The following is an 8,220-nucleotide window of genomic DNA, read 5'->3' as shown; positions in this document are numbered from 1 at the left end:
TTTCTTGTCCTTGTAGAAGGATTTCATCTTTTTTGAGTTTACATTACATAATCCTATAATGATAGTAACATCTGAAGTACGGGGTGTAACAACATGTACCCTTATAAACATTTATCCTTGAATATTAACTCTCAAAGTCTTGAAAACAAAAATATGGGATGTAACACCATTAAGTTACTTTATATACTTTCCAAGAAGATCTCATTTTCAAGCTTCCATCAACGGACTTACGACGTACTTTCACATACAAAAATATGGGTTGTAACATTATTACCCCCTTTGGAACATTTGTCCTCGAATATTGTCTGATGCGCTTCTCATTCTCATACCATATGGCTTTTAATACTTTAACATTGTCCTTTGTCATCTAGGCAATTGTTCTATGAATAAATTTAAAAACCAGGGCATTCCCCCCTTTAGTCCTATTCTCACCTCGCGAATTATGGCCGGAGTCCTTCCGATCTCGTAACTTCGACTACCTTCTATGATGTATCGTATATGACTATGCCCTTTTATGCACGACTCTTCTCTCCTTTTTCCTCCAGCTTTTTGCCAATATGTTGGCTTCGCTTTGTGAATACAAATATAGAACTATGACAAGATGTCCGTCTGGGCATATATAGGTATACTTAAGCTCTTCGTTTGGTACTTTGCTGAATGTACGACTATTGCTATAATTCGTTTTATAGCCTTGGTATTATTACCGAGGTGTGCTACACAACTCTAGGTTACTTTCTAATTGCTTGTCCCATAACCTGCTGGCACAACCCTGCCACATTAGGAACATATAATCGACCTCGATATCTAAGGACTCTATCTCACCCTACTACATTAGGAACATATAATCGACCTCAATATCTAAGGACTCTATCTTCTATAATCTCAAGTAGTGTCTTCTCCTTTTGAAGGGTTGTATCTATATAATGATCTAGCACATGATCTTCATACTGGCATTCCTTCACTTCAGCTACTAAAGAGGAGATTTTCATGTCCTAAGTAGTAACTCTGGTACCACATGCATCTAGTAATCGAATTCCAAGATTAGCTAGCAGATGAATCTCGCAAGCTATCTCACTCTTCTATGCCTGTAAATTTGATAGGCTAAACATAGATCTACGATTGAGGACGTTGACTAATACATTCGCCTTCCCTGGATGATATAAAGTATAAACGTCATAGTCCTTCACTAACTCCAACCATCGCCTCGGATGTAATACATTGTCACTAAGGCTCGCGTCTCATCGGGGAACATCTGAAGTGATTTTCTTGATGCACCTAGGGACGATACTATACTTCAATATGCATTTTCATAACATCCCAACGTATTCATCTTATGGGGCATTCTAATACCGTGCCATCCATGAAATCTCTTTTCTTTAAATCATTACTCAATCGAAGGCCCAAACGTCATTCTCTTAACTATCACAATTACACCTTTATTCTACTACCAGGGCAGTATTCCATATTTTCTAATTGCTCATGTTCTTATACTCCTCTGAGTTCATTCAAAGTGTACCGAGCTTTCTATAGCTCATGGAAATCATCAAACCTCTTGTTTTGACGGGTTTAGTCCTGAGACCTTGCCTATTATTGTCACCTTCTCACTCATGTTTACCATACTTACCTTTAAATCTCGCACCGTATCTTCTATCAATTTCATAACCTCCCTTCTACATTAGTGGAATTCACATCCATACCTTAAAGCTCTACTATAATACTTGCAACCCTGGTGCATACACAATCTGGTAGGAGCTTCGTATTAACGTCTTATGAGGCTAGTTTTCTAATTGCTTTATCGTAGAACTTTTATAGAATATGATTGTTATACTATCCCTCTTATACCTCTGATATTAAAAGTGCTCCTGCTATGGTTTGAGTCACGATTTCTATAATCATCTGGGTCTAACAATCGGACTCGTGATGTAACTTTCGAGCTTCCTCTACCTTATCAGCCTTTAATTAAGCTTAGGATATCTTCCAATCTTCAGCTTAGGGTATTAGCTATTACATTAGCCTTTCATGGACTCTATGTAGCATCCATGATATAATCTTCTAACAATTCAAGTCTTTGTCGGTGACGTGGACTTAATTCTTTCTTTTACTTATACTAGAGTCTCCTATAGTTGTATGAATGTCATGGATATAAATCTGAAATCTTAAGTGCGTTCACAACGTAACCAACTCTGGGTCATTGATTGAATAATTCCTTTCGTGCCTTCTCAGCGTTCTCTAAATCTAAGCAATCACTTTTCCTGGTCGTTATGACACTTGTTGCGTGAATACTTGGCTTATCTTATTGCCCACCAATACTTGAATTTCCTATAACTCATATGATCTCAAATATCACTTTTGACTTCCCGTTCATTAATCACGATAGGTGCCACTTTCTTATGGAGTGTATACCATATTGTAGTGAGACTGTTGTTACAAGATCATTTCTTCTTTAGATCGGTTATACTTAAGTTGAAGCCTCTTCCTTATTTCCTCAGCTAGTCTTTCTTTGTAGTACTTAAGGAGACTTTCTGGATCTTGTAAGGTTACGATCTTGTTATACTGTATACCCAATTACTCGCCTACAAACATCCTTAGTTACATACCTTCGTGCCCTCGTGCTCGTAGGGTTACTTCTAAACTCAGATTTTGATTGTCTCCTTAGTGGCACTATCCATTATTTCCATAACACTTATACGATACCTTTAGTAATCCAACTCTTATCTGAATACTTCTCAAGGTTACGACATCATATCTGCGAGACTGAATTGACTAGATTAGGATTCACAACGTTTATCTTGCATGATTTGCTTATAACCTTTTGTCTAGCCATAACTTGGCTTTTCCTGAATCAACTACAAACTACTCGTTGGTCCATTCTCATATCTATATTCCTCGTAACCTCTCTTTGGTTATTTACTTTGTCTTAAGTTACCTCCCACACTCACTCCTTATGTATCAAGTATTCATTTTCACTTATTTATCACTATCATCGGGTGTGCAACACTTAAAGCTTCTCTCCCGCGTCATACTTGCATAATGTTCTGGAGTCATATCATATCTATAGGATCTGAATATATTCTGTCTCATTCCTTTCACCCTTTTACCTCAATCCTCCTTTACTATTCCATAGTTACCTCTTCATCTTGCCATTTTTTCACATCTTCACTAACATCTTACTCGCCTTGCGGTAACCCCTCTCTATCGGGGATAATCGAATTTATTACGCATAAGGGCGACACTTAGTGTAACTGGCACACTTAGTTCCCTAAGCTTAACTCTACTCCACGTGCTTGCTTTAGGGAAGGATCTTCCTAAATGAACCTTAAAGGTTATTATTTTGTTGTCCATTCTATTATTATCGGAATGTTATCTCTGAAATTCTCATGATATCAACCATTATAAAATCCTTCAGTCCCTAATTCATGTTCAGTTTATCTTGTTCACCAGCACATACTGATTTTTATTATTCTGGGGTCTAACCTTTCCTCCTGGTAATCACATTGAAGGCACCAACTCATTTCTCGGAATAAGGATATAACTTTATGGCTTATACTCTTTTATTGCCTCAAGGCCTGTCACCTCTTGTATTTTCCTTCACTTGACTATGGACTCTATCATTGTGTCATATTTTGATTTACCGTTATCATCCATTTATCACATCTTACTCATGATTCTTTATTTACTCCCTTCTTATTCTCCGGATAATATCTTTATCTATCACTTTATTCTGAAAACTCTGACAAAATGTTCTTTCCCTTTTAGCTCCCCTTTCTTCATCTCACTGGCTCTTCGGAATGCCTAACATTCTCTTTTTTCTTTACTCGGGGCTGGAGTCATACTAAGGTAAATATTTGCCTATTCTAGGATCTCACCGCCTATCTTATGAAATTTCTGAATATTCTAGTATTCATATCTGATTATACTATTCTAAAGTTCACCATCTAGGTGTCTCACAAGAAGATATATTACCACATTTGCGCTATTGTTCGGAAACATGAATTAATGATAACAATCCATCCATAATTTTGAGTTACTCTAACCCGAGTTGAATCTTGATATCACCTTATTCTTTTAAATTATATTTGTTAGCTCCCATAGGGCAAAACTGAGATGAGTGTCGTCAATTGTATATATCACCGTTAATATTGAAGGTAACACCAATACTTACATTTCTCTGCCTGAATTTTAAATACTGATAATCTTCATTAACTAGGTACCTCGTACCCTTCGTCATCTTGCTTGTTTTACTTACTGAAACTTGTGTCTACTTTCCGATTCACTTATTCCTTTTTACCATACGAGTGGATAGATATTCTTGCCTTAGGGATCCTTATCAAGAAGCTTACACATCTTATAACACACATGATCTGCTGAAGACCCCACATTTGCTCATCATAAGCATGATGCAAAATCGAGTTCCTCTGACTCAACTCTTCAACAACCACATTCAATCTCATACCATCTATTTATTTGGATGAGGTATTGTTGTATTACGAACACAATAGAATTTAGAAGTTTGAATTTTTACAATTGAGCTCTACAACACGATCTAGAGTAAGAAGAAAGAGTGACAATCCTAAATGCCCCGTAGCCTCCTGCTTATAAGTGTGGTACACAACACACCCATAAACAAGACTCTACTAGACACGGATTGTAGACTCCCTAGGACAGAACTGCTCTGATACTACTTTTTTCACGACCCAAACCGAAGGGCCGCGAAGGGCACTCGGTGCCTTACTCAATCGAGTACCAACGTAACATATCTTTCTTATTATACTATCTTAAGTAAATGAGCCAGAAACCCGTCATGAGATAACAAGAATAAATCATAAGGGAATACTCAACATATGACGATCCAACATGATATACAAACTTATACATGTGACATACAGGCCTATAAGGCCGACATGACCATTTGTAAACTCAACACAGAGGCAAATAAGGCCATGCACGTATCCATAAACCTGATATCTGCCTACAAGCCTCTAAGAATACATAAAATCATAAAGGTCGGGACAGGGCCCGCCATACCAATCAATACATATCCAAAGCATACTGACCAAATAGGCAACTCCGGAGCAAGTGGAGTGCACCAACACCTCCGCTGAGCTGATAGCCTACTAGGAAGACTGTCAACCTATCAATCGGGACCTGCGGGCATGAAACGCAGCGTCCCCAGGCAAAAAGGACATCAGTACAAATAAAGTACTGAGTATGTAAGGCAGGAAAGCATAAACAAGAACATTAATGTAAAGAGAGATAGAGGAGATACAACCTGTAACATTTGCGTGCCTCTGGGAGCTACTGACATGAAGTGCATAATACATATATATACATAAACTTTTAAAAACATACGCCTTTGTAGGCATCATCATCATATCATACCCGGCCTCAAAGAGGACTCGGTAAAAATGTACCCGGCCATCATAAGGCTCGGTAGAATCGTACCCGGCCACGTGGAGCTCGGTAAATCCAACTAATTAGTGGTTGCACAATTGGTGTCGTACCCGACCTACTATAGTGCGGCTCGGTAGATCAAAATAGATATTATATATAATGCATGCTAGACTCATGGAATCACGTTCTAAACCTTTCAGAGTGACGTAAGGTCCTTTCACCTTTGATTAGCATTATGGACATCATACCATCAATATGAACTTCACTAGGACTCAAGAATCATACATACTTTCTTAGAATAACTTTGTACGGAAATAACAACATGTACAACCTTATTTGCTAGGAGTAGATTCATTATGAAATAGTGTATCGTTTATGTTCATTTCAATTTAGATCATGCCAAAAGAAAGAATAAAGTGCCTTAACATACCTTAACCATGGTGAGTCCTTAATACCTCCCAAGCTACTCTTCAAACAACTCAACTCAACCCACCATTACATAAGGAGATTCAAAATCAGTGTTGAATAAAGGCTAAATCTGCAACTTAAACTTGTAGCTCGTTTATATAAATTCGGGCAGCATTTCCCCTGTAACAAGAGCCTCCTCCAATATAATATACCCACAAAAATTACCAAAGAAACCCGGCAATACATAATCATCAATAACAAGACACCATAAAACAACAACAAGTCATAACTATTTTACGACGAGCGACAAGCTCCAATTGTAATTCGTATACCCCATATCATCCCTTATAAACTTTTTACTTTAACTTAATAGTATCATTAATATGATAAAGAAGTCATTCATCAGTAATTCCAGCCTTATACCATATATCCATAACAAAGAAAATGATCCACAACTCCAATTATTCTTAATTGGCAACTTTATTTACTAGTTCATGTCTAGTTCATCCATTTAACTCAACCGATATCAATATAACCTTAAGAACTTGTTGGAACACAATATAATTACCTCCTACAGTAGATGCAAGTCGAAATCCATGTTATATTTAGCTTACAATAGCCCAACATACCCCAATCAATTCAAACCAAAAATAACGACTATAGTAGTGTCCAACACCCCGAAAGTATTATAAAGAATGACTAATCCATTATTTCACCAATATGTGGTGTTTCTCCACACCATTTATCCTCCAAAAACTCCATTAAATAGAAGCAAAATATATAGCTCAAAAGCTACACGAAACAGCCCACAAAACAGTCCATTACAAATCAAATAACTCGAACTCACGGCTTCCGATCACCGTCCCGTGAGTTCTAAATATTATGAAATGAATTAATCAACTTACTTGATATTTAAGATCTTGAAACCAGAAATTAGGCTTTTTTATTAACTTCAAAATACCTTCCAAAACTCAAACTACAAAGAAAAAGAGAGGTTATATAGCAATACTTACGTCGTGGGGATAGTTCTTGTGTTATTGCTTCGTGATTTCGTGCCTCGGATGATAGTATCGTTGAAAATCCTTATGGAGGACTTGAGGATGCGTTTAGGGGTGTTATATGGTCGAGCTCTCTGGAAAACCAAAGTAAGAGACGAGACAGATAGAGAAACATCCCCTTTTCTAAAAGTCAAAAAGGTGCCACGTGCCACTCTCTTATTGGCCTTTTTTTCAAACGCTTATATCTTTTTATTCGGATGTCGTATAAACAAACGGTTAAGAGCGTTGGAAACTACATTCTAAGACCTTCAATTTGATATATAATATGTCCCAAAAAGATCTCATATAGCACACAAAATATATTAATAAAAAAACTTCATTACAACGCAAATCCTTAGTCGATTTTTCCGCAACTTAAATCCGATTTTTCTCAAACTTTATACTTCATATTCAAACATCATATATAGTCATATCATGTTTTTAAACTCGTTTAAATCATAATTAACAAGTCTCATATTCATCTTAACTTGCGTAACACTTCGGCAAATCTTTCTTGTCCTTGTAGAAGGATTTCATCTTTTTTGAGTTTACATTAGATAATCCTATAATGATAGTAACATCTGAAGTACGGGGTGTAACAACATGTACCCTTATAAACATTTATCCTTTAATATTAACTCTCAAAGGCTTGAAAAAAAATGGGATGTAACATCATTACATTACTTTATATACTTTCCAAGAGGATCTCATTTTCGAGCTTACATCAACGGACTTACGACGTACTTTCACATACAAAAATATGAGTTGTAACATAAATAAATAAATAGAAAATTTTATTTATCATCATTAATATTTAGTAAGTCTAAAATTGACAAAGAAGGTGATAGAAAATTCCATATATACCGTATTGAATATTCTTACATTAAGACTTTTTTTCTTCACATTATTGTTTCAGTCTATCTGTCCTCTTTCATTTAGTTTTAGTGTAATGAATTTTCTTTCTCCAAGATTTTGCAGGAAAGCAAAAGGTCGAAGGAGAGTTGGACTTAGTCAGGAAAGTTAGCATTGCTTATTCTAGAAGATAGACTAGACAGTGAGTCCAAGCAAAAAAAGCGATTATTCAAATTAGATGATCCCGTACATTTGACGTTTGAGAGTAAGTATAGTTTTGTCCCTATTCTATTATCTTGAATATTGGGGACATTAGTTCATTTTTACTTCAAAATTTGTAGGAAAGAAAAAGGTACATGAAGATAAGATGTTGGTCAACCAATATTTGAGCATTCTTTAGGTGTCAACTTCAACTTTCAGCTCTTGTTTTGTGTCTTTGAAAATTTTACCATTGCTTAGTCAAGGAAATAGACTAGATAGTTGCAATGAGTTCAAGCAAAGAATTATTAAGGTTTGCCCTGAATTTTATCAT

General features: G+C 36.3%; 1 long non-coding RNA gene across 1 annotated transcript; it reads right to left on the bottom strand.

The window, feature by feature from the left end:
• Positions 1-4,851: 4,851 nt before the first annotated feature.
• On the bottom strand, positions 4,852-6,925 carry LOC138877118 (uncharacterized). The gene is made up of 3 exons (XR_011402439.1): positions 6,813-6,925; positions 5,822-5,979; positions 4,852-5,145 (listed from the first exon to the last, which is right to left on the bottom strand). It is a non-coding gene; the product is annotated as an uncharacterized lncRNA (long non-coding RNA).
• Positions 6,926-8,220: the final 1,295 nt, after the last annotated feature.

This window comes from Nicotiana sylvestris, chromosome 9 (genome assembly GCF_000393655.2).
Source record: "Nicotiana sylvestris chromosome 9, ASM39365v2, whole genome shotgun sequence".
In the NCBI taxonomy this organism is placed as follows: Eukaryota; Viridiplantae; Streptophyta; class Magnoliopsida; order Solanales; family Solanaceae; genus Nicotiana; species Nicotiana sylvestris.
This window is presented reverse-complemented; position numbering and strand designations above follow the sequence as displayed.